The following is a 12512-nucleotide window of genomic DNA, read 5'->3' as shown; positions in this document are numbered from 1 at the left end:
TCCCCTGGTTACCAGGCAAGTCCTGCCCTGCTCCAGCTCCTTGGGTACCCTCCCTTTCCTCTTATGCATCGTGCCTTGGTTGTAATAATTCAATAATGAAGAGGGAGTCTGCCCAAGGGTTGAAGAACAAGCCCTCACCTGTTCTTTGCCCAACAGGTTCCTCCTGGACACTACTGGCCCCAAACCCGCCCTCAAGTGCTAAGTGGGCCTTTCTGGCCTCTCTGTGCCCCCAGGGCACCTGTTGCCTAAGGGGTATTAGTGGTCTCCTTCCACCCCTACAGCCTCACAGATATTAACGGTTAATTGCTCCAGTAGGCGCCTTGCCTCAACAAAATTTCCTTCCTCCTCAGGCCTTAATGCCCTTGTGGGGGCCTTGGACTTTCCAGCTTCTGCCCTTCCCTTTAGCTGGATCTGTAGCTCAAGGCCCACTGGTCTAGACCTCATTTCCTGGGACCCAGCCCTGTCTCACCCCTCTCAGGCTCTTGGTCCCTGGCCCTGATCTCCACCCCTAGTGGGTATGGGCCCCTGGTTTTCACTGCTTGTGGATTATGGGCCCCTAGCCCTGGTTTTTGCCCTTCATGAGCTCCAGCCCTAGCCTTCCCAGCCCCAGGCCACCTCTATTGCTTTTCTGGGTTCAAGCGTTAACCCTCTCAATTTCTGTCTGCCAGCAACTTGAGCCCTGCCCTGGTGGGTTTAAAACACCCACGGTGCCCCTCAGGCACCCTTGTGAGTTAAACCATGGTGCGCCCCTCAGGCACCCCACTACGGATTTCCTCATTGTCCCTTATAGCCATTCCCAGTCCACTAGTGTAAAGCTTAAACAAAAATACCCAGTCTACTGGTATAAAGTATAAGCAAAAATACAAAGCTATATTAAAACGCTCCCCATACTGGGTAATACTTCCCTGCAAGCCGTAAGCTCCTCACTTGCAGTTCCCCAGAGCAGCTCAGGTATCAGTCACTCTCCTGCAGCCATCCTGCTGAAGAGCTCCTCTCCCTGCTGCCTGCAAGGCCAGATTGCCTGCCTGGCCTCAGGCACTGGCATTATGTGCCTCCTAAGCTCAGCCCCCTTCTTTTCAGGTGACTGCAGCTACCCACAGAGATTTCCATTCTGGGCCTGAAGCCCCTCTGCTTTCTTCTGCTGCAGCTCTGTGCCTCTGAGCTGTCTAGATGTCTGCCCTGGCTTAGTGCTGCTACTATTTCCTGGGAGAGTTATTCCCCCCAGGTTAGCCTTGGGTGGCTATAAGTCTGTCTATTTGCTGGCAGTTAGCCTGTTTCCTAGCTGCCAACCCTCCCAGAGCCAGCATAGCCTGCTGCAGCTTGTTCTTAAAGTAACAAGAGCCCTCTGGCTCCCTGTTACATAGGACTTAAGACAAAATGAGAGACATGCTGGGGCACAGGTTGGCTTCTGTAATTATAGAAGTAGAGCAATAAGACCAAAGCAAGTCCCTGGTTTTATGACCCATGTTGCAATAGTGATTTCAATGCAACATAAAGCCTTAGTCCTTCTTAATTCATAGAAACTTTATTTTGGGAAAACAGCAAGTTACAATGAACCTTCTGTTCCAGCCACAGGAGATTTGTAATAGCAGTAGGTTATGGAAAGGGCATGATCTTCTATGGTTGGTTGGCACCCCTAGCACATAAGTATCATTGCAGAATTAAAGTATCATTGTGGAATTAAATCTGAAAATGCAGGGATACAAAATGACTATTAAGCTTTGCAAACTGAGGCCATATCTTCTCTAAACTTAGTGATGGTGAATATTATTTAGCCAAGCCTGACAAGCTTCCCTTCATTGTTTATCAAGCTAGCAGGAAGAGAGGATGCTGCAGCCAGCACTCATATAAAACCACGAAACACCTGGCATGCTGTTTCACCAACTTGCCACCAGAAAGAAAATGTAGTAACATCAGGTGCAAGGGGCTACATCTTGTGATGCTGCTTAGCCTGTTTCCAGCACACGCAATTCAAACTGAAGGCATTGGGAGTTGCAGGTACCATGTACCAGAAGAGAATTAGCCCTAGATATCCAAAATAATCTGACTGCCCCTCAGCTTGTGGAAATGGTCGTGGTCATTGAAGATGAGGATTTATTTACAACAACAGAGATGTACTGCTTTAGTTCTTATCATTGAAAGTGAAATGAACAGATTTGTAAGTTTAATTCCAAGCATTAAAAAAATATGAAAAAATATCCTGTGACACTGTGGGGCTCATTTCTTCTCTTTTGAGGTGTCCTGTGCTGGACTTACTCATATTTCCAAGTTGAAAGAGGGTGGTTTTTTTTCAAGGTCCGGGGCAAATGCAAAATCAGCTCCAAAGATCAGGCTATATTCTGTTCATACCTTCTAGTCTCACTTGCAATGAAAATTTTTAGCCAGAACTTATCTAGCACTATGGATGAAGATGCATAGAGCAGCACTGGATACAGTTCATCTTCCCTGTTAGCTTGGCTTCCCTGCTTTCCCAGTGTTGAAGGTGGAATGTGGAAGGAAAGCAGGCAGCTGTTGCTGCAAAACCCAGGGAGCAGATGTACTGAGTAAAGAGTTGACCTTTTTACATTGTTTTTTGTAACAGTTTATTTGTAAATAAATGCATTAGGGATCCTCAAAGCAGCAGAGAGCATCAATAACAACACTAGTTAGGAAGTCATAAAACAAACAGAATGAGATCTTCAGCTGCTGTAGATCAATGTAACGTCATCTGAGTTCAAAATGTACAGCTATGGATCTGCCCTATAAAACTCTACAAATAGAGCCAGATGCATCAAGGGTGAATCGTCCATTCCCAAAGCAACTCACATGTGGGTAGGTGTTGGCACTTGACACCCATGAAACCTGCTGTATGAAGCGACAGACTAAATATGTGGTGGGGACTGTGGAGGCCTCTGGGATTTAAAGTTGTTGCTTGTTGTTTTTTTTTTCATGGTAGCAGAAAAGGTTATTCTTCCTTTTGTCCTTCTTTGCACAGCAATCACTTCCCTCTGTACTACTCCAGCTGCAAATCAGCAGGCTCCTTATCTCATGCTCTCTCAGAAATTCACTGATAGCATCAGAAGCGTTGATCATTTCCTTGTTCACTGCCTTCTAGATACAATTCCCACTCTTGCTCTCTGGCAATCCAGAATACACGCCAAGCTGTTTCTACCTGTTAACGGGTGCTCTCTCCCCTCCCCACCATCATTCTTAATGAATGGGCTGTCAGCGAGCTTTCTGACACATTGCTGGAACAACTTAAATCTCTGCTTTATGGAGCTATAGCAGGTTGCCTTTATTTCAATGCTTTCTTCTTTTAGCCACCTTGAAAACTCGGTGAAATACAGGAGCAGTGGCAACTCTCTGAGATTGTTTTCTTAGAGGTCACTAAACTAGAGCTAGGGTTTGATTCATGGGGCCTGACAGTGAATCAGTACCTGCAGCTTTTCAGAAGGGGGACATCTCCACTGTAATCTTAGGTGTGACTACAGAAAATGTAGGCACAGTTGTATGGGCTTTCATTGAGCTGGCTTGGGTTCCCACAAGAGTGGTTTAAGAATGGGCTGTGTGAGCCTGCCCAGGGCACTGGGAACTTTCTTGGTGGCTGAACTTCAAGTTTTTGGTACCAAAACAAATTACAGTATGGCCTATTGAGCACGCCCACACATGTTGCCATCACACCTCTGACTGCAGCACAACATACCTTTACAAGTCTGATAAACTCCCAAAAGGCTCCTCTGCTCTCCCTATTCCCATGTTTTTTGGCCCAAATGGGGAAGTTCTGGCTCTCATGGAAGTCATGGAAACAGCAATTTTGCTATTTACAGCAGTGAGATTTGAAATGGATCCTTAATTTCCTTCAGGAGTGTTGAACACGGTTTGGGGAGAATGGGGTAGTTATTGGGTAGGAATGGGAAGAAGACATAAGGGAGGTTGTGTGGCAAACACCCTCATTCTCCATACACAAAGTCATGGGTCCAACTTTAAGCTCTGGTTCGAGTCAAAGACTAAACATTTTAGTAAAAATGGACCAAGCGATCAGAGACACTTGAGCAAATGAGAGAGGCTTGTGAAGATTGTGAGTGGGAGGAGAGCTTCAAATCAGCAAGGAAATCAAGTGGCAAAAAATAGATTAGAAAGAATCTCCCTTAGACAAACACCTACACTCGCAGAAGGTAAAAATAAAAGGAGCAGTGAACAAAGTCATAGAAGAGAGAGATGCATTTGGCAAAAGAGAAAATTTATTCTGGCAGTTTAAAGCTTATGGGCTATGTCCTGAGGTGGTGTACCAGTAGTATCAATGGAGTTATGCTGCTCTGCTTCTGCTGAGGATCTGGCCCATCATCTGGTCCATGGGATACCTACTCAGTGCAAATCAAGCTGGTTGAATTATTCGGTGAGAACATAACCCTGGCTCCTGTTTATAGACTTTGAGTGAAGAAATTATATAACTTTCATTAATTAGTCTGCTCACTAGTGATTATTTAATGAGCAGTTATTGCAACAATTGTCACCTGACAGAATGTTTGTAAGTGGCTCACCCTAACTTTCTGCTATTTATGGAGTGTGATTTCTTACTGGTCACACGGTATTCCTTCTGCCTCCTGCCAAGAAGACTGAGATGTCTAAAAGAGAAACTAACAAGTAGCAAGTGAGGAGCAGTGAATAACAAATACTTTTGTTCATGCAAATGTAGCCTTGTTCGCAAGATAGTTCTTGCTTTCCTATGAAGAGCAGCCCCAACATTTTTGCAAATGACAAGCTTACTGGTGTGAACTGCCATGAAAGGTGATATGAAAGATCATCGTGGAATCTCCATCCTGGAAATTTTCAAAAGCAGGTTAGACAGATATAGGGATGAGACTTCCTTGAGCAGGAGGCCTGACTAGATGATCTCATGAAGTCCCTTCCAGCCCTATTTTCCTATGATTCTTTCCTGTATGGGAAATCAGAGCAACTGGATTTCTCAGTCAAACTGGCACAAATCATACCCAGAACTTCAGTTTTATCTGAGGAAGGCCACATGGTTTCTCCTATGTAAGTGAAGAAATGATAGGAAAACTCACCTTGACCAACAGAAAAGCCACACAGAACTCATGGAGACCCAGTTACATTTGCTTAAAAGGTCCTGTTCCTGCTATATCTTGGTTCTTGCTGGCTCAACCAACCTCCATGGAGCTAACCTTTGTGTCCAGAGCACTGCTTTCCCAGCTTCTATGTAAGTGGCATGGTCTTGTGAAGAAACCAGGCCCATAACACTGCTTTGTTCTAATCAGTGCAAAACAGTCCCTCTTGTCACTTGGGTATATTTTAGAGTAGTGCTGCTCAAACTTTTCACTCTGTGGGCCAGATGAATGGCATGGGGCTGGTCCATGGACCAAATCGAACCCATGCAACAGCGTCAAACCATGGGGCTTGTCCCTGCTTGCCTCTGTGTACTGGGATTGAGCCCTAGGAGCCTGGCACTGCCCTGTGTTTCCTACCCCCAGCTCCTGTATGCTGGAATTAGGCCCTGGAGGCCTGGCACTACCCTTTTCTGGTTCTCCCTGCATGGGATCAGGTCTTTGGGTCCATTAACACCCTTGCTTAGACCTGTGCACTGGGATCAGGTACCCAATCCAGTGCACAGAGCCTGTGGTTCCCCACAGGACCAGAAATTGGTAGCAAGGGAGCAGCACCACAGCTCTCCTGCTGCCAAATTTCTGGATCCATAGGGAATCTCATGGGCTAGATGACATGGCACCACAGGCCAAATATGAATCATGAGCCAGGGGTTGAGCACCCCTATTTTAGAGCAATCTTGAGGCAACTCTAATTGCACAGGGGGCTGTGTGGACCCTCAAAAGTCCTAGGAACAAGAAGAGGGGCAGAAAAATGTTGTCAAGGTACTTCATCGTCTCATCCCTAGCAGTAATCTGGCACATCTGAGGATCTCCCCCATCCTTGCTAAATATAGGAAAGAATTCAGAACCTTCCAGATTTGAACTAAATTTAACCTAATCAAAATGCAAGTTCTGGGCTGCACTTCTACTTTGTTCCCGGAAGCTGGATAGGAATCCTTTTATGGCACAGATGTTTACTGTTTATGAAGAACAAGATGTGCTTTTTACACATTACACTTCCAAGAGAAATCTAATTTTAAAAAGCACAACATTTTTTAATGATGAAAAGTATCAAAATTTCAAAAGCCCCAACAACTAGAGATTAAAGAACAAATTATGTATTACCTATTGGACATCTAAGAGGACTTAGGCACCTAAATTCAATCCTATGCCACCCTGTTCTAGTCCTAGCAAATTGGTTACTGCATTTACCTCTGTAACATGCTATCATCTCAATCTTAAGATCCAGTCACAAAAAGCATTGAAGAGGAGCAGGAGGAGCCACCACCTTTGACATTAACAGTTTTACAGGGACTCAAGCAGGGTGAAAAAGAATTGCACATAGGCACCTAAGTCCACTTCGGGCCCATACAATCTATGAACCCTAAGACTGCACCCAGTTTCTGTTCACGGGGCTTACTTTAAACCACTTAATCATAGACTGGGAATAGAGCATACAGCCATTCTCCACTGCTTGGAGATCCCAATGTAGATAATGGCTTGGAGATCCCAATGTAGATAATTGGATGGGGGAAGGACTGGCTAAGAAGCAGGGTGGGAGGGTTGGTAGGTCCAGGAGGGGTTGGCAGGTTGTGGGGGAAGTGTATCTGGGACTACAGGCAGGGGTTGGGTGCTTAAATATAATCTGATCTGGGTCAAGGGGATTATTATAAATATATTCACCCAAAGGCTTCAGGCAACCATAAATCTGAGTCAGTTTGCCTCCCATGACCAGAGAGGCGTAGTTAGCTGTGTTACTCTGAAGTCAAGTAGATGGCATGGTAGATTTCCTTACAGACTAACCAAAGAAGATCTGTGTATCACAAGCTTTTGTGGGCTGAAGCTCACCTCATTTGATATGGACTTCAGCTCATGAAACTTGTGCTCTCTCTCTCTCTCTCTCTCCATATATATATGTACAGACACACACACACACACACACACACACACACACACACACACACACACACACACACACACACACACAGATTCAGAGGGGGTGCAGTGGCCTGGCTGCAGCTCCCTCCCCCTTTTGGATTGTAGAGCACAGCGAGAACCTTTGGGGACATTTTAAAGTCTGTAAAGCAAATGAAAATCCCCCCTCCCTTCCCCTTTGTGCTCAAAGGCACATCTCCTCTGCTGCTTCTTCCCACTCCATCCTGCTTTTCACCTGCTTTACGGACTCAGAAAAGTCCCTAGAGGCTTCTGCAATACTTGCACCAGTGGGAAGGGGAGCAGGCTGGAAGCAGGTGGGTGCAGCCATTCTTGCAGTGCAGGTGGCTGCTCCTGCATTCCTCTCCCCCTTTGGGAAATCCTGGATCCATCCCCTGTATATGTATGTATATGTGTGCATGTGTATACAATACTACAATATTATAATATAAAATATTACATTATAAGTCCCTAAAGCAAATGATGCTTGCTTAGGGGGGTGTGTGTGTAGGAACTTATATAATGTAATATTGTAAATGATATGATTGTAATATTGTATACACACACACACATATCTATCTATCTATCTATCTCTTCTTTGGTTAGTCTATAAGGTGAAAATCTACAGTCTTCCACTTAACTTGCCTAGCCTATTTGGCTTTGATTGCTTTGTCTGACCCATAGAGTCAAACTGTAATCAAATCATATTACACTTTGACTTTATATTTCTATATTGACATATTTTTCCTAATTTATATCCAGATTTCTCTGGTTGCTTTGTACCACTCATATGATCCAGTTGGTTTTATAGCTACTTTGATTTACTAGAGTGGCAGAAAACAACTGGAGTGTGTCAGTGAATTTTACCCCTTGGTTTGAACCATCATTACTATGGCATTTTATATAGGTATTGCCTCCAAAAGATGTACATAAAAAAGGTTAAAAAATGCAAATTCAAGCACTGAAAAATCTTTAAATGCTGAATTAAGGATGCTTAAATAAAATATTAAATATATGCTTATTACCTGAGCTTCATTCATCCTGTGCACGCAGTGAGGCAGGAATCCTACTGAAAAAATAATGACCATCTAATGTCTGCACAGTAAGTCATATGCACAAAAGGAGTCAGTTTCAGAGTACACTCATCTTAACTTGTTACTAAGGTTCTTTTAAAGTAATTGTAGGTACAGTTTCCTAGGTTTGAAAAAAGCAAACAACGAACCTCACTTCCCCATTCCCTTTCCTTCCAGATTTTTGTTATTGGTATAGAGACCTGTCATGTGTTTAGCAGTCTTGTGGTATAATATTGATGCCCACATAGGCTGGTACTTTTAGAACCACTGCCCAGGTCTTTGCTGGGTAAAACAGCAGAGTAACAATAGCAAGAGCAGGTTGTCATCTTTGATGTACATCACATATTCAGTGACAAGAGGACATCACCTGTGGTTTCACAGATATTTGGTGACAGCAGAGGGACAGTAAGACTTGGGAATCTTGGATTCAGTTCCAGGTTGTGGAGAGTCCTGTGCTCTTGTGGACACAGTACCTTCTGCCTCCGATATCTCCCAGACCTGTCTCCTCTGAAGCTCTTCTCTCATCCTCCCTTCCCCTTTTTTCCTCATCCCAGGAGCAGTATCCTCCTTGCCCTCCCAATGTAATTTCCAATGTAACCTTCCATTGCTTTCCTGTGTAACCCAGAAGAGTTACATTGCTTACCCCTGCTCATCGGGTTTCTTTCATTTCCTTTTGGCTTTAATTTTCCATGTATCTGAACCTCGTATTAGCTAGGCATGAATGCCATGGAATCTTGCCCACCCTGCAGAGCTTCCCTCCTGTGCAAAAACACAAAAGGCCAACACAATTTATTTTCTACTCAGTTAAACTTGTCAGCAGATTTTTCTCCTCTAACTTAAAGTGACTGAACCCAATACAGAAATCATAACCACTGAACTTTGTGTCACTCTGTGAAGCACAACAGTAACTTCTACTTACACAACACTGCTCTTTGTCTGCCTCTAGTGGCTAGTCCATGTGCAGAGGTTCATGACTGCTGCAGCCTTCCAACTGTACTGTGTGAATGTTATGGCTCAGAGATTAGATGGTCTTGCCTTTAGATACTGAAATGCCAGGTTCACTATCCAGTGATGACATCTCATTTGCAACTTCATCTGGCAAAAGCACGGTGGTTGAGGTCTTTCCCTCTCTACAATTATACAGGGCCACACTCTCAGACGATAGAAATAAGGGTGGTGCCAATGAAGTCAGTGGAGCTATGCCAGCTTATACCTCTTGTGAATTTTGACCATCATGGCATATACAGCTGAGTAGGGTATACTTCTGTTAATTAAGACTTAATATTGTTATGTCTTAGCAGAAATGCAATAACAAGCTCAATTTATTTTGAAGATCTCTTAAAAACATAAAAAGCATATACTTTACAAATGTGGAGACTGTCAAATGTTATGCTACTGGCATCTTATTTAATATACTGGTTGCTAAGAGGCAATGCTAATAGAATTTGCATTAATACACAAAGCCTCTTTAAAAATTAATTACCCAAAGTAGAGCATCATATGCTGAGATTCTTGAACAGCAAAAAAACTGTCAGTTGAACCAACAGTGAAATAAACCATTTCTAAATTGCCCACAAAATAGGCAATAAAGATCCTAGAAATCTTGTCTCTTTGATCTCTCTCATACCAGCAAGTTTTCAACTCAGTCAGGATGCAGACATGAGCTGATAGAATGAAGTGTTATCATGGAAAATTCTAAAGGATATTTTACATTTGTGTTGTACCCAAAGGCTATTGTCCTAACTCCGACGGCTGCTGTGTTGCATCTGGAAGCTGCAAAATCAGCAAAGAATCGTGAGTGAACTACTAAGTAAGAGGGGGGGAAAAAAACAAGAAGAAAATACATTACCTTTAAAAAATGCATTAATGGTCTAGAGCCTTGATTTTGATGGAGTTCGGCTACTTGGCACCAGTTGGGGGTCTGGCCTCATGTTCACATGTGGTGTCCGTGAACAGTTCTTGTCATGCTGAAGATATTCACTAGATGCTTTTGTCTGCATAATTTCAGAGAGATTCTCCATCAAGGCATCCAGAATTTGGATTGCACCTCCAACACACAATGTGTTTAAGTCACATATTTGCATTCAAACATATGGGAGGGAAACAAAAATTCATTACATGAGGCTTGCTTAGGTTCATATGTATAACCCCAGCTATTGTGCCATGAAATACTTCAGAGAGGTTGTTAATGAAATGGGCTGTAAAAGATCTATTTACTTTCCTTTTGCCAGCATAATAGGACAGTAGAGTAACAGTAGATTGCCCAAGTTGAATGGTGTATCATTAATTAATTAACCAGTTTAAATGACAGGAAACATACACATTCATTGCACACATCTTTTGGGGTTGTCATGGTTTGGCATTAACAACAGATGCATTCTGTTATTGGATGTTTGGCTGGAAAAACTTTTTTGTTGGTAGAATAAACTAAACTTCCTCGCCCATGCACTGCCATTGTTCCAAGTGTGGAATCCGTGTTGAAGTGAATGGGAGACCTTCACTGAGTCTTGCAGAACATGTCCCATCATAGACTGGTCTTACCTGAGAAGGCTTTGAGTTCAGTACATTTTCAGTTTTGTAAACTCACATGGCATGCTTACATTACATTACTATATACATAATTTACATTTACATTACTTAATCACAAGGAGCAGATCCAGAAACAGTTAGGTGAGCCATCTAGTCTGACCTCTCAATGTAGTTCCTGGGAAACTCCATATCATTCAGGTTTAATCTACCTTTGATGGATATAAGCTGTTAAGGGGATACTTTCACAGCTGGTAGAATTTTCTCCATCTGAAGATCTAGCTCATGGAATAGTGACCATTTTTTTTAGTAGTCTAATCTACTTCCCTATTACTACTAAGAGCTTTTCCCTTAAGCGGAGACTTTTTTTCCCTTACCTTTCTCTGGTTGAGTGTTCTTTATCCTGCCATCTACTGAAATTATGAATAATTCCTTTACTTCTTTTGAACTGTCACCTTGAAGGTATTTATAAGCTCTGATCGTGTCCCCTTTGAGTTGCAGCTGTGTCATCATTTTCACTGCAGTCACATATTTCTCAGTGTCTAATTTCAGGGTTTATAACTCAGCAGTAGAAGTTCTCCCTGGGTTGGAATTTGGCAGGCAAAGTTTCAGTTTGGGAGCAATTAAAAATATATAAAACATGCAAAAATTGCTGTGTTTTAAAGAGCACCTTCTTTCTCTTCTTCCTTGAACACTTTCTGTAACAGTCATCATCTGTATAATTTACAGATGTATTCTGCTAAAAATAATATGTTTATTTAGCTATGACAGTGATGGGATGCATCTCAGTACTGAACTATAGTAAATAGGCAGATTTTATAGTTATGGACCAAAACGCTATGCACCATATTCAAGTCAATGAAGTTATACTAGCGATAAATATATGCCTCTAGGACAAATTCTTGTAGTTCTTGCTCAGTAAAACCCTCCTTCTAAACAAATATATGACAGTGGCACAATAAAGGGCTCACTAGCAATATTTTTAGGCTGCAGAGTTTTGGATCATTGTTACAGAATTCTGCAGTGTATTTTAATACATTCGTGTTTTTCCAAATCTTTGTCTGTAAAGACATTTTTTATCCTTATTGCTTCTTGTCTTGCTGGTTGTTGTTCCTCTGACAGTATATTTTTTATATCAGCATTTATTTTTATGATGGTCTGGGTTGCCATCCACGAGAAACCAGTACTTGAAATAAATAATAAGCAAAACAGAGAACATATGGGCATATGACATTAATTAAGCTAAGAGTTTTGCAAGAGTAAATGGGCATCCCTTTGGAAAAATGAAGTCGATGGAAGATGCTGAATTAGGCTAAAAATACTAACGCTTCATTCAGGGACAAAAATCTATCTAAACAGAATGTTTTCTCAATAAGTAAAAAGATTCAAAGGATTCCTTTGAAGCCCAACATGTTAAGTGACAAGAGAGTAAGAGGGAAAAACTGTCAGGGGAATGCAGATTCTATTCTATCATGTATGAGATGATAGTTGGTATCGTGGTGTGAATGCATATTGTATAACTGGGGCTTGATTAGAAGCCACTAGGTAATAAAGAATGTTCAGAGCTGAACATCAAAGTGGCCTAAGAGTATAGCGCAGAGAGAGAGAGACAGAGAGAGAGAGACCGTCAGCCTGAAAAACTGAGCTACTCCTAAACTCTAAGAATGTAAGGATTTGGGGACTGATTTTTCCAGTGCCTTGTGCATTGCATAGTCTTTATACTTAACCAAAGTGAGAGCAGAGGCACTCCCAGATCAGAAAGGTAAGGTTTTCTGCCCACTACACACTCTCTTTGAGCAGATGAAAAAAACAAACTGTCACGGGGTGGGAACCTACGAGCGGCCGTGTACTCGCTAGCGCCCCCCTGCTGTGTCACTTAGGCAATCCAGCACCCTCGACT

This window comes from Crocodylus porosus, unplaced genomic scaffold (genome assembly GCF_001723895.1).
Source record: "Crocodylus porosus isolate Cpor-Errol unplaced genomic scaffold, CroPor_comp1, whole genome shotgun sequence".
Lineage (NCBI taxonomy): Eukaryota > Metazoa > Chordata > Crocodylia > Crocodylidae > Crocodylus > Crocodylus porosus.
The sequence above is the reverse complement of the archived record's forward strand: the minus strand, read 5'-3'. Positions refer to the sequence as shown.